Genomic DNA, 12,118 nt, shown 5'->3' with positions numbered 1-12,118 from the left:
TGATAAAGAACAAGTTGCAAACTGTGGCCCTTGCAAAAATAGATAGGTTGGTCCCTCTCCACCTTTCAGCTTTGTCCTTTATTTCTTTAGCCTGCCCTCTCCAATACTGTTCACTGTCACGGTAAGCCATACGCGGAAGTACATACCTACCTGATGTCGTCGTCGAAAGCACACTGGCAAACAGTTCAGGCGTAGATGGCCACCTTCCATGCCAAAATTCGAGGCATTTCGACCAGTTACCTTCACTACCGGTGATGCGACTGAATTCGCGCAAACGCTTCACAGCTTAGCATATGCCCCCCTCATTATCGGTAAAAACAGCGACGTCGTCTGCATAAGCTAACAACTTTACTTCGGCTGCTTGTACATTGAATCCCTGAATGCTGCTCTTCTTGAGTGTTTTGAAACAAAGGGTCTCTATATAGATGCAAAATAAAAGAGGGCTGAGGGGACAGCCCTGGCGTACGGAGCGCTGTATACTGATGGGGGCCCCTAAACATTTGTTAATCTCGTCGTGCAGCTCCGGTACGCCAAAGCCACGCCCTCACGGACAAGAGAACCGACATTCAAATGGTCTAAAATGGCAAGCAACGGTTCGTAAGCGACACAGTCAAATGCCTTTGCTAAGTTTATCTGGAAGAAGGCCACCCTACCATTAGTGTCATCACAGTATTCTAGTGCACTGCGCGCGTTATGGATATTGGTGAAAATGGAGTGCCCTTTAATTCCACACGTCTGATGAGGCCCAACTATGCCTCTAATCACGTTCTGCAACCTTCACCCTAGAACCTTCATAAAAATTTTGTACTCCACGTTTGTGGTGGTGGTGGTGGTGACAAACGTTTATTGATCAAAAAGGGGTGGATGTATGCATCGGCCGGATCTATGAACATCCAGCCCTTACAGATACTGGGTGAGGTCCCTAGTACAGGACCCCAGTGGCGTCGGCCGCTGCCCGGGCGCGTTCGACCAAGGCCTTTTGAGCGCTATTGGCCGGTATGCAGTAACCAGTCTTAACTCACTTATTTAATTTGTTTTCGGAATAAGCACAGTGTTAGACGACCCATACGACGGAGGAAGAGCCTTTTCCTTGAAAGCTTCGTTAAAGATTACGGTTAGGACAGGGGCTATTTCGTGTTTAAGTACTTTATAAAAAGTCGCACTGACCCGTCCGGTACAGGGGATTTACTGAGGTTTAATTTATCAATTGTCTGCTCCACCTCCGATTCTGTTATGTCCAGTTCTAATCCGCCTTTTGTTTCGTCGTCGAGAGCGCCTAGTAATGCTCGAAAAACGCTGTTTTGATATGATTGGTGTCTGTTGATAATACCCCTCCCCATTCTATTTCTTCGATGTGAATCCTTTCAGCACGGGCTTTTTCTAAACCAAGCGCTCCTTTCGTTGGCGCTTCGCCTGCAGCTGTGTCTTCGGCCCTTGCCCTAACCAGCGCTCCCGGTAACGTTGTTCCTCAATTAGTTTTACCTTTTGTTTGGTTTTCCTTATGTCCTCCATCCATTCACCCGGTGCTCGGCTTTCCTGTTTTACCATTTTATTAAGCAGTGTCCTTAACTGCACTTCATTTTGTTTCTCTTCGTGACTTATTACAGCAGATCTTTCAATTGCTTTTAATTTAAAGGCTTCTTTACAGAGCTCCTACTGCTGCCAAGCCTTCATGTTTTTTCATGAGTCTATTTGTGCTCTTTTTTTTCTTACTGCTCGACTGTACAATTCATCCTCAACTAGCTTGTTGTTTAACTTTCACTTTTCCCACGAAAAACCATTCCCACGCCTAACAATGCCTATGCAGCATTGAACCAAGCAATGGTCTGAAAACGATACCGGTACTACTTTATACCTGTTGCATTGTGGTACGATATCAACGGAGGCATAGCTACGATCTAAGCGCGCATGGCTTGAGCCCTGGAATCGCGTGTCTGGAGGGAGAATGAAAGTACCGTTTATATGAGCAGAGGAGAGAGGTGTTGGGTAGCAGCCTTTCAGAGCTCAGTGTTACAGGCTACAACGCACACTCAGTACTCGTGTATAAAACACGGTGCTTGTGTTTCCAGGTTATAGATGTCGATTATTCTCAACAGCACTTCAGTGCTCCTATCACGGAATGCGCGGTTGCTTGTCTTGTCACGAGTGTTTAGAACACCCCAGAGTTAATCCCCCATAACTATAAGCTTTCTCCTCGTCCGAAGGCACTTTTCGATATTTTCAAAGAACATGGCACGGTCATAAACCACATTGGGCGCATACATCCCCACAACTCGCCACTCAATGCCTTTCAACGAAAAATCGAGGCAAGCACATCGTTCTGTCATGCACGAATGATGCGCCTGCACCACCTCTAGCCCCGGGCAGCTTATTTACGAAAATAACCCAACCAGCCGATGTGCCAACCGCGTGACTAACGACAGCGAAAAAGAAGTGAAACATCGCATCATACTCTCGGTCTCTTCTTCACCCGTCTACTTTCGTTTCTTGCACAGCCGATATATCTATATCGCAACCCATTAAAAGCCTGTAAAGCTGGGTTTGTTTCCTTTTACCTGCCAAACCTCTAATGTTTAGGGTGGCCACTTTAAACGGAGATGCAGAAGCCATTTTAGAATACGAAGAAGCGACTAAAAGCACGATGCTTACCTCCCGCGTCTAGCATGTCGTTAGACGTTGCCTTCACCGCCGGCATCATCCGGCGCTTACCTCTGGTTATGAGGCGGCTTAGGGCAAGAACGGTTGTGTGTCTGAGTATTGGTGCAGACTGGAACGCCGTGCTTGAGGCGCCTTCGCCGGTGGTTCCTCGGCACTGTGCTCTGCCACCGTGTCGTCGTCGGGCTTGGTCTCACCACGCGAACGCTTCTCAGTGGTGATGAGAGTCGCGCGAGCGTCTCTCTTCTCGCAGTCGTCTCTGGGAATCTTTGCGTCGACATCGAAAGGCTCTGCTAAGCTCGCCAAATATTCTGTCGTGGCCTGATCCGTCGATGATGGGTCACGAAATGGTGATTCTCTTCCTGGTGCGACAGCGGTGGCGATGTTGCTGCTCAAACCCGCTGCCTCAAACGCCACCTCTGACGGTTTACCCGCGTCTTCAGCCCCACTTGCTGCTTCTTCCCCCTCGTCGGCGTCCATGAGCTTCACAGAGTCGCTCGCCGCTACACGCCCGATAGCCCGGCAGGGCATCCTTGTAGTAACGTATACGCCTGTAGTAACGTATACGCTAATGCTCGTGAACATTTCATGGAAAAGTTACAAAAATAGACAACTGAATCAAGAAGCGGGGCAGCGATGGTGGTGGTGGAAAGCATTTATTGTAAAAGGAGAGCTTGCTTGGAGAGCCACCCCTAGTGGGCCACTCCCCTTACAACCCTAGTTGGAGTCCCTTATTCCGGGACTCCATTGGTCTGGGCCGCCACACGAGCTCGCTGGACCAGCGCTTGTTGGGCCGCTAGATCCAGGCAGCTGAGCAGGGCCGCCTCCCAGTCATCTCGGGTAGGGGAAGGGATTATGGGTAAAAGAGAAGGATTTAGCTGGCATGCCCAGACCATGTGAAAGGTGTCAGCCACCTCTTCACAGAAAGGGCAGAGGCCAGAAAAGGAAGGGTCGAAATGTTTGAGTACTGCCGGGCACAGTAGAGTATTAGTAAAAAGTCTAAGAAGTATTCTTTCGCCCGCTTTCCCTAGCCCCTTGAGAGGAGCCGGGTATTGACGGTGCGAGTCCCGGTAATGGGCACAGATGTCTTGAAAAGTTAAGAGAGGATAAGTGTCCCGGTCCAGATCGGTAGGGTCTACGCTGGGGGCCCGGTTAGTGAGTGCGCGGGGGGGGCGAGTTGGTGGCCTCATTCCCTAGTAGGCCCTGGTCGGGTCTGGGGATCCTGATCTCAAGCTGCTCTCCGAAGTATTCTTTGTGCTGTAGGCGTTATCCAGCCCAGCTCATAATTCCGACAGACCCCTCGCGAGTCGGATAGGATGAATTTAGATTGAGGATGGGAGGCAGTCAGGGCAATTGCTACCTCCTCCGCGTGGGTTGCGCTAGGGGCCTAAAAGGGAGGCTATCCACTTGTTTTTCCCCGTGAACGACTGCAGCCGTGTACCCTCCTCCCCTGGAACGGGGCGGGCCCGCAACATCCACACAGAAAAGATTGTGTTCAGAGCCATAATGGTGGTGCAGGGCATTTGCCCGCGCATGACGCCGTCCATTGTGGTCTTCTCGGTCCATTTGGTAGGAAGAGGTCAAACACGGAGGGCGCCTCTCCATAGCTCTGGCACTCGTACCCTTTTCTCAATGTGATGGTTGTGTTGTATATGTAGCCTGTCCAAAAGGCGACGACCGGACACGGTCTGGGCAAGACGCGTGTAGTGATTAGTCAGGTGCGCCTCGCGTAGCTCTCGATAGGTGTTCACCACCCCCAATGCAAGTAGCCTCGCATTGGAGGTAGAGATCGGGAGGTCGAGCGCCCTCTTGATCATCTTGCGGAGAGCGACCTCCAGAATTTCTTCATCATGCTTAAGCAAGTGCAGGTATGGAGTTGAATAAAGAATTCGACTCGTCACAAAAGCATGGGCGAGTCGCATCGCATCCCTGCTTCTGAGGCCCCCACGCTTGTTGGAGACGCGGCGAACCATACGGCCCACTTGGTCGCCAACCTTGCGAAGCTTGGCTTGTGTTGTGTCGGCGCGACGATTTCGGTGAATAAAGAGTCCGAGGACTCTAATCTCTGTGGCTGCGCAGCAGTCTCTGGTATTGTGAAGTCCTTGCAGCTTCAATGAGCTCTTCGAGGGTATTGGAGATCCCTAGTCTCATAATCTTGTTTGTCGATGTATTGGGTGGTAAACCTAGTGCCGTTTTTATCCCTTTACGAATGAGAACGTCAAGTTTCTCCTTTTCTGCCTTGTGAAGCCGCAAATACGGCGCCACGTAGACTATCCTACTGATTATAAAAGACTGGACTAGCCTAAGGAGGTTAGCTTCTTTCATTCCCGCATGTTTGTTTGCGATCCGCTTCAGGAGTCTACAGGTTTGACTGGTGCTAGCGTCTAGCCTCTGTATCGTTTCCGAGTTCCTGCCGTTGGCCTGAATTCGTAATCCCAGAACTCTAATGGTTTCCACCGTTGGTATAACATTACCGTTGACTTTGAGTGTTATTTTCGGGTTATCCTGCTTTATACGCCGACGATGGGGCAATGGCATTGACGTGAGAACGAGCGCTTCCGATTTCTCGGCCGAACATCTGAGCCCGATCGGTTCTAAGTATGTTTCTATAACTTCGATTGCCCGCTGGAATGTCTGCTCAATTTCACCGTCACTGCCACTGCACATCCACAGAGTCAGGTCATCTGCATATAATGTATGGTGTAGCCCTTGGATTTCGTCTAGTTTTGGGGGGAGACCAATCATGGCGATATTAAACAGCGTCGGGGACAACACCGATCCCTGTGGTGTGGCTTTGTTTCCCAGTCGAATACCTTCTACTGTGTGTCCCCCCATACTGATAGTTGCCGTTCTATCGCTGAGGAAGTCGCGTGTCCAACATCGAACTCCAACATCTAATGCACTGAGATTCTGCAGAATAGCCGAGTGCTTCACGTTGTCAAAAGTTTTTGACACGTCTAGACCAATGATCAGCCTGGTGTCTACTGTTGAATTGTGTATGATCTGTTCTTTTAGCTGCAGCATGACATCGCATGCGGCCAAATGCGGTTTAAATCCTATCATGGTGTTCGGATAGATATCGTTGTCCTCCAAAAACCGGTTCAGCCGGGCCTGAACAACATGCTCCATTAGTTTCCCCACGCATGACGTGAGCGAGATCGGACACAAGTGTTCGAAACCCGGTCGCTTCCCCGGCTTCGGGAGGAATACGAGGTTTGCGGCCTTCCATGTCGCCGGCAGCCGACCGGCCTCCCAACACTCCTGCATCAATGCTGCGAGGTGTCGGATCGACGCGTCGTCCAAGTTTCTTAGCATTCGACTGTTGACTCTGTTCGGACCTGCAGCAGTCTTTGTTCTCAGTCTATTTATTTCTGCCCGGACTTCGGCAACCGTTATCGGGCTATCTAGCTCCGGGTTTTCCTGGCCCTTGTAATCAGGCATTTGTTGGCCTATACCCTCTGCACAGTTCAAATACCGGTCTCGGACTTGGGCTATGAGAGTAGCCGCGGTCCCATCAAAGGTATGCATTAGCCTGTGAATTTGCTGCCTGGCCTCCAGTTTAGATTTGTCGGGATCTAGAAGATGCCGAAGTGCCACGTGCTTGCGTTCCCGATATTCCTGTCCAGTTTTTCACAAATGCTGCCCCAGTTTTGCCTCGTTAAAACGAGCGCATATTCTTCAATTTCTTTGTTAAGCACTGCCAATTCTCTGCACAAGTTCCTATTCCCTCTTTTCTGTGTGAGTCTCGTTTCTAGATCCTTCTTCTTACGCCAGAGCCTGACCATGTGACGGTCTACTCCTTCAATGTCTTCGTCAACCTCCACCTCCTCCGTTGCTTCGTTGACCGACTGAATGACCTTTTTATTCCAATCGTCAATGTTACTTATGCCTTCCTCGTCACCTGTGCGGCCATTTCGGAAAGCCTCCCAGTTCACCAACGTTGTCGTTTTGGTGCGGATGACCGGTGGGCCGTTATCTACTACGATTTCTATAATTTTATGGTCGCTGCCTAAGTTTTCACCTGTGTTGCACCACGTGGCGTAAATGCAGCCTCCAGTTAGAGTTAAGTCCGGAGATGTGTCTATCGAAACGCTGTTACCCTGGCGGGTTGGTTTCAGGAGATCCGTCAGAAGCAATAAGCCATTCTGCTGAATGTTGTTCCATAGTTCGCGTCCTTTTACCTGCGTGTATCTATACCCCCATGCCGTGTGATGCGCGTTAAAGTCCCCTGCTATCAACAGGGGTCCTCCTTTCGCGATAACTCGCGCTTTGGCGAATAGCTCATTGAAGTTGCATTGACGTTCTTGTCGAGGCGGGCTATATACATTGAGATGAATAGACTTTTGAATTTTCTTTTTTGTGGGATTATCTCGATTAGTATATGGTCAACATTTGTTGTCCCGGTATTATGCTGCAGCACCGTTATATTCCTTTTGACAAGGGTGACCACTCGCGTGTTGTCATCTCGTCCCGCGTATGATTTGTAACTCGCTAGCTTAGCGTGCTTACTGCACTCCTGCAATGCGATTACTTCGGGTTTGTCAATGTTCGTCAAAAAAGTTTCCAGTACCACGCGTTTGCGACTGAAGCCCCTACAGTTCCACTGCCAAATGGTATTTCTACGGTGATGCAGAGCCATTTTTAATGTTATGAATCTCTTGGTAAACCAACTGAATTCTCTCGTCTCTCCTAGCCATTTCGACCCGCATCTCTGCCATAGCACTGTTCAGGCGTTCTAACGCGGTCATAACTTGTTGTTAGAAAATATTGTCGTCGTCTTCTTTTTAAGCGAATCGTTTTTCCAATCCTTGGACGCGGGTTTCGAGATCCGGCTCGGGACCTCTTTTCTTTTTTGCTGCAGGAGGACTGTCCCTAGGGGTCTTTTTCTGTTCATTCTGCGGTGCCTCCGCTACCGGCATTTCGGTCTCCATTGGTTGTGAAATTTTGCCTATCGCAATGATTTGTTCCTGCAATGCCTTAACTTGCGCCTGTAACAACTGATTCTGTTTTTTGGAGCCTGAACCTCAGCTGAGTCCTGATAGTTACTACTCACTCCTTTTGATGGTGTCTGCGGCGGTTTCTGCTGCTGCTGCTGCTGCTGCTGCGGCTGTTGCTTTGGTCGAGAGCCCTCCATTATCGTCTTGGACGACGGCGTCTGCAGTCGCGGGAACGAAGAGGAACGGGCTCTTGTACGGCTCTGGGACCGGTTGTGGGACTCACTACGCCCATCGCGACGACTAAAACGGACCTGTTGCAGCTTCTTGGCCTCCTCCTCGGCGGCTAGCTTCTGTTTGGCTGCCTCCTCGGCGGCTAATTTTGCTTCCCACTTTCTCTTCTTGATAACGTAGGGTGTACGGAAGAGTTCTTTGCAGCGTCTGTCTCTCGTTAGGTGGCCCTTTCCACATAGGCGACATTGGGGAGTGCACTGGTGATCTTCGGGCGGTGATACCACCCCACAACCACGGCACTTAGGTTTTTCACTATTGCACACATCTGAGCAATGACCAAGTTCCCCACATCTGAAGCAAACTTCATATCTTTTTTTGAACAATCGACATGGCATAAGCATGCCTTCAATCCTGACAAATCTTGGGACTTCAGGTTCCAAAAAGGTGATAATAATAGTGGAAGTCTTCCCCATCCGCCGCAATCCAGCGACCGTTGGGTTCTGTGGATCCTTCCTGAATGCCCTGAACAACTGTTCTTCCGTGAATGTATCACAGATCCCATGGACGACTCCTCGGCCGCAATGCTCCGGTGCTATCAGATTGGCCACCACTTCATGCTCCTTGTTCTCGAGTTTAAAGCAACGGATTGCGGCTACCTTCACGCCTCGACTAAAGTCCAAGGAATGAAAGAGCACCGTACCTTGCTTTCCGTTGACACACCATGAGTCCAGCTCCGACCAGCTGATTCCGACAGCTATGGCGAGGGCCTGACTAAGCAGCGGGCCCGACGTGCGTTTAATGACGGCTAGACCTTCCCGAGGCCTAATAATCACCTTGATACCTTCTTCCGGGAACCTCGGAAAATTCACAGCTATTGACCGTTCAGCCAATTTTCTTCTAGTTGCTTTAGCAGCGCCATGAGCGGCTTCCCCGTTTGGAACGCGGTGTTGCACCACCTTGTCCTCCTTGGAATCATTCAGAAGCGTCCGCTTGGTTTTCGATTCAACCTTTTTCCTGAGCGTTTGTACCCAGGTGCTGTCGTAGTCTTCTGGATCGAGGTCAGTACCTTCTACGGTCACGTGCATCGTCATTTTTGGTCCACAAACGCGGTGGTAGACCAGCGGTGAGGGGGCCTCCGGGCCGGTCTCCTCGGTCGAAGCCGCGCTAGGCCAAACGGGCGCTAGCGTTTCGCAGGTGGTCCGCACAAGACCGGCAATAAAAACCAAACTGCTGCACTCACAGTCACAAATTCGGTGTCCACAAGATCACGACGCCTTCCGACGCACAATGGCACCACTGAAACCAAATTCCGGTGAAAATTTCTGGCACATCGAGACAAAAAGTGTGGAGCCGACGCAAAACGCGTCCTCACTCCTCAGCCCCTGGTTGCTAACCCTCCCAAAGAAATGTAGTAAGGAAACGTTGCGTATGAAATGAAGTGAGCTAGCCTGGTGGTGGAAAGAAGTTTACAACGCCAAAACTGTTAGGTAACCGCTAATAAAGCAAGATGTTCTTCCTGGTAAAGTGAACTATAACCTGGTAGCGTTTCAACAAAGGGCGCTAATTGTTTCACTGACTCCCGCAGACGGTGGTGCCGTTTGCGGTCCACGCTGACCCTAATAAAACCCGAGGGGCTATTTGGAGACCAGGGTCCGTGTTCTAAGTTTGCGTCGTTATCGAAATGTCGCTATCTCACGTAACATCAAGTCATCCGATTGGTAGAAATGCCGGAACCGGGTGTTACCACCAAAATCGGAAGAGGTGGCAACATGATGTTCCGGCGTTTCCACCAATCAGATGGCTCGATGTTGGGCAGATAGAGACACTTCAAAATTTGCGCCATTACTTGAAAATTTACGCCACAAGAATCCAAAAGTAGCATTACCTCTTCCCTCTTAGGTGGCAATATTTAAGCCATTTACTTGCCTTCATGTGTTTTACGATATTTACAAATTCTTTTGGGGCAATACTGTCGTTAGCCATGATTCACCAGCATTCTGACATATTTATGGCCAGGGTGAAAGGCCTCATTCAGATGTAAGCGCTAATCTTATCAATCTCACTCTCACGCTGGATTATCACAGCGGAAGCCGTGTAAGTGCGTCGCTCGAAAATAGATCCATTCTTTATCCATAAATATTTGCACTCACATTCTCGCTTTCATGCAATGGTCGCTCCAAGCAGTTTTTTCATAAACGGACAAAGGTACTCATTTACGCAGATTGGTGACCCCTGTAACGCGTCTTGTTGGTCGTCCTCGGATGATGAAGGCAAGCCCAGTACTGCATTGGTCAACCTTTTCTTCCGCGATTTTTCCAACACCTGATCACGCTTTTCTCGTCTAAGAAACTGTACGATTAGGTTCGTCTGTTTCTTGTCTTAAGTCGGTACTCTGTGATACATATCAATGTTAGTACTTGCTATCGGCTCACCTATCGCCTCGCCTATCTTTTTCAGGATGTCGGAAAGGCTCTCATTTGGTTCCTGCAGAACGCCTTTGATTTCCAGTTTCTTGTTTCGCGAGTATTGTTCCGCTTTTACAAGGTTGGTTTGACATTCCTGTAGGCCTTGTTCAGGCGTGCTCACTCTCTGCCTCATTGTCTTTCTTCAGAGCGGTATTTTCAGCGGCTGTAGTTGCTGCCTGACGATTTGCCTCATAAAAGCTTTTGCTGATAAATTCCACGCTTTTCTTAATCTCTTCCAATTCAGCACGAACACTGCGTTCTTCTGTAGGCATGTTCCTGTCAATCGCGTCTTTAAATGCTATGAATTCGGTTTTAAGCTCTTCCTTGAGATCCTGAAAAAGCCTTACCAACTCTTTTGTCATAGTGAAATCAAAGCAGCACGCTCAGACCAATCGCCCCCCCCCCCCCCCCAAAAAAAAAAAAAATAATGCGCCTCTGCCCGTGTCAAAAGTGTACAGGCGAAAATAAAAGTTCTAACCTGCAATGTGCAGAAGATGCGGTTAGGTACAGCAGATATCGCCGTCACCACTGCCAATGCCGCTTCCAAGTAATGTGCTGAATATATCTGTGCAGAAATTACCACGTGGTGAAGCCAACACATGACTTGTCTTGCTGACGAGATGCGCAGAGCAGCTCCGAGACCGAGACATGGTACACAGACGACTCAGAGCATTTCGTGCTTCCGGGATACACTCACTTCTACTTGAATCGGGTGGATGGTCTGGGTGGTGGTGTGTCATTGCAAATAAATTTGTCGGGATTCCAGCTATCAACTGAATTTACTAAGACTACTTGTGACTATGAAATCTTGTGCATTAGAAACGGAAACAATATGTTCGGCGTTGTGTATTGGCCTCCGAATATGGTAGCGTTGTAGAGTTTCTTAATTTTCTTGGAAATTTGCTTTTGCATGCATATGACAATCAGTATGCATTGACACTTGGTGGCGATTTCAATATTGATGTCCTGAAAGATTACGGCCCGACTATCGAGTTCCTATTACTTTTGCAATGTTCTGGTTTTCGTAATGAAATAACGTCCCCAACAAGAACTACGAATTCATCTACATCGTTGGCAGACATGTTTGTCACAAATTCTCATGTCAACGAAGCAATTTCCAAAGTCCTAGGCTTTGACCTGAGTGATCATATTCCCATTGTTTTGATGGTGGACAAAATGCAACCAACAGAGAAACTAGAAACTGCAGAAATACATTATCTTGATATATCTTCACTTTCACTGCAATATTTCAGAGAGAAAATAATGCGCGTTGATTGGAGCGAAGTAGTGATTACAGATGTTAATGCTTCCTATGATAAATTTCTAGAGCTTTCCAAGCAGTGCTATTATTCTTCCTTTCCAGCGAAAACATTTCGTAAGAGCAAAACATCCAGGAAACCTTGAGTTTCTCGTAACCTACTTAAAATGATTAAAGTTAAAGATGAAATGTTTCAGGCTTTCCTTAAGTCTCGGGACCACAGTAAGTGGATAGAATTTAAGTCATTTAGAAATAAGTCAAACAAGGAAATCAGAATTTCAAACGAAGAATACTACAGACGTATTTTTGATAATGACTGCCTACATAAAAGCGAGGTTATTTGGAAGAAAGTAAGCTCAGTATTAAACCGGAAGCCTATATCAAACTTCATCGATAAACTTGTTAATAATACTACATTAAAGGGTGAAGAACTTGCGAACTGCTTTAATGACTTCTTTGCACACATAGGTAACTCAATGAGCATCTCCACAGCTGCTACGTGTATCCCGAGATCTCCGCATTCTCTTTTTTTTTTAACCTTCTTCTACTGCAGAAGTAATAAGAATGTTTCA

The 12,118-nt window shown here is 48.3% G+C and overlaps 1 pseudogene; it reads right to left on the bottom strand.

Annotated features, from left to right (window-relative positions):
• Positions 1-9,854: 9,854 nt before the first annotated feature.
• LOC146177823 (uncharacterized) lies at positions 9,855-10,650 on the bottom strand (annotated as a pseudogene).
• Positions 10,651-12,118: the final 1,468 nt, after the last annotated feature.

The sequence above is a fragment of the Amblyomma maculatum genome, chromosome 10 (genome assembly GCF_055883805.1).
Source record: "Amblyomma maculatum isolate TAMU_Amacu chromosome 10, ASM5588380v1, whole genome shotgun sequence".
In the NCBI taxonomy this organism is placed as follows: domain Eukaryota; kingdom Metazoa; phylum Arthropoda; class Arachnida; order Ixodida; family Ixodidae; genus Amblyomma; species Amblyomma maculatum.
Note: the sequence above shows the minus strand (reverse complement) of the source record. Positions and strands in the feature narration are given on the sequence as shown.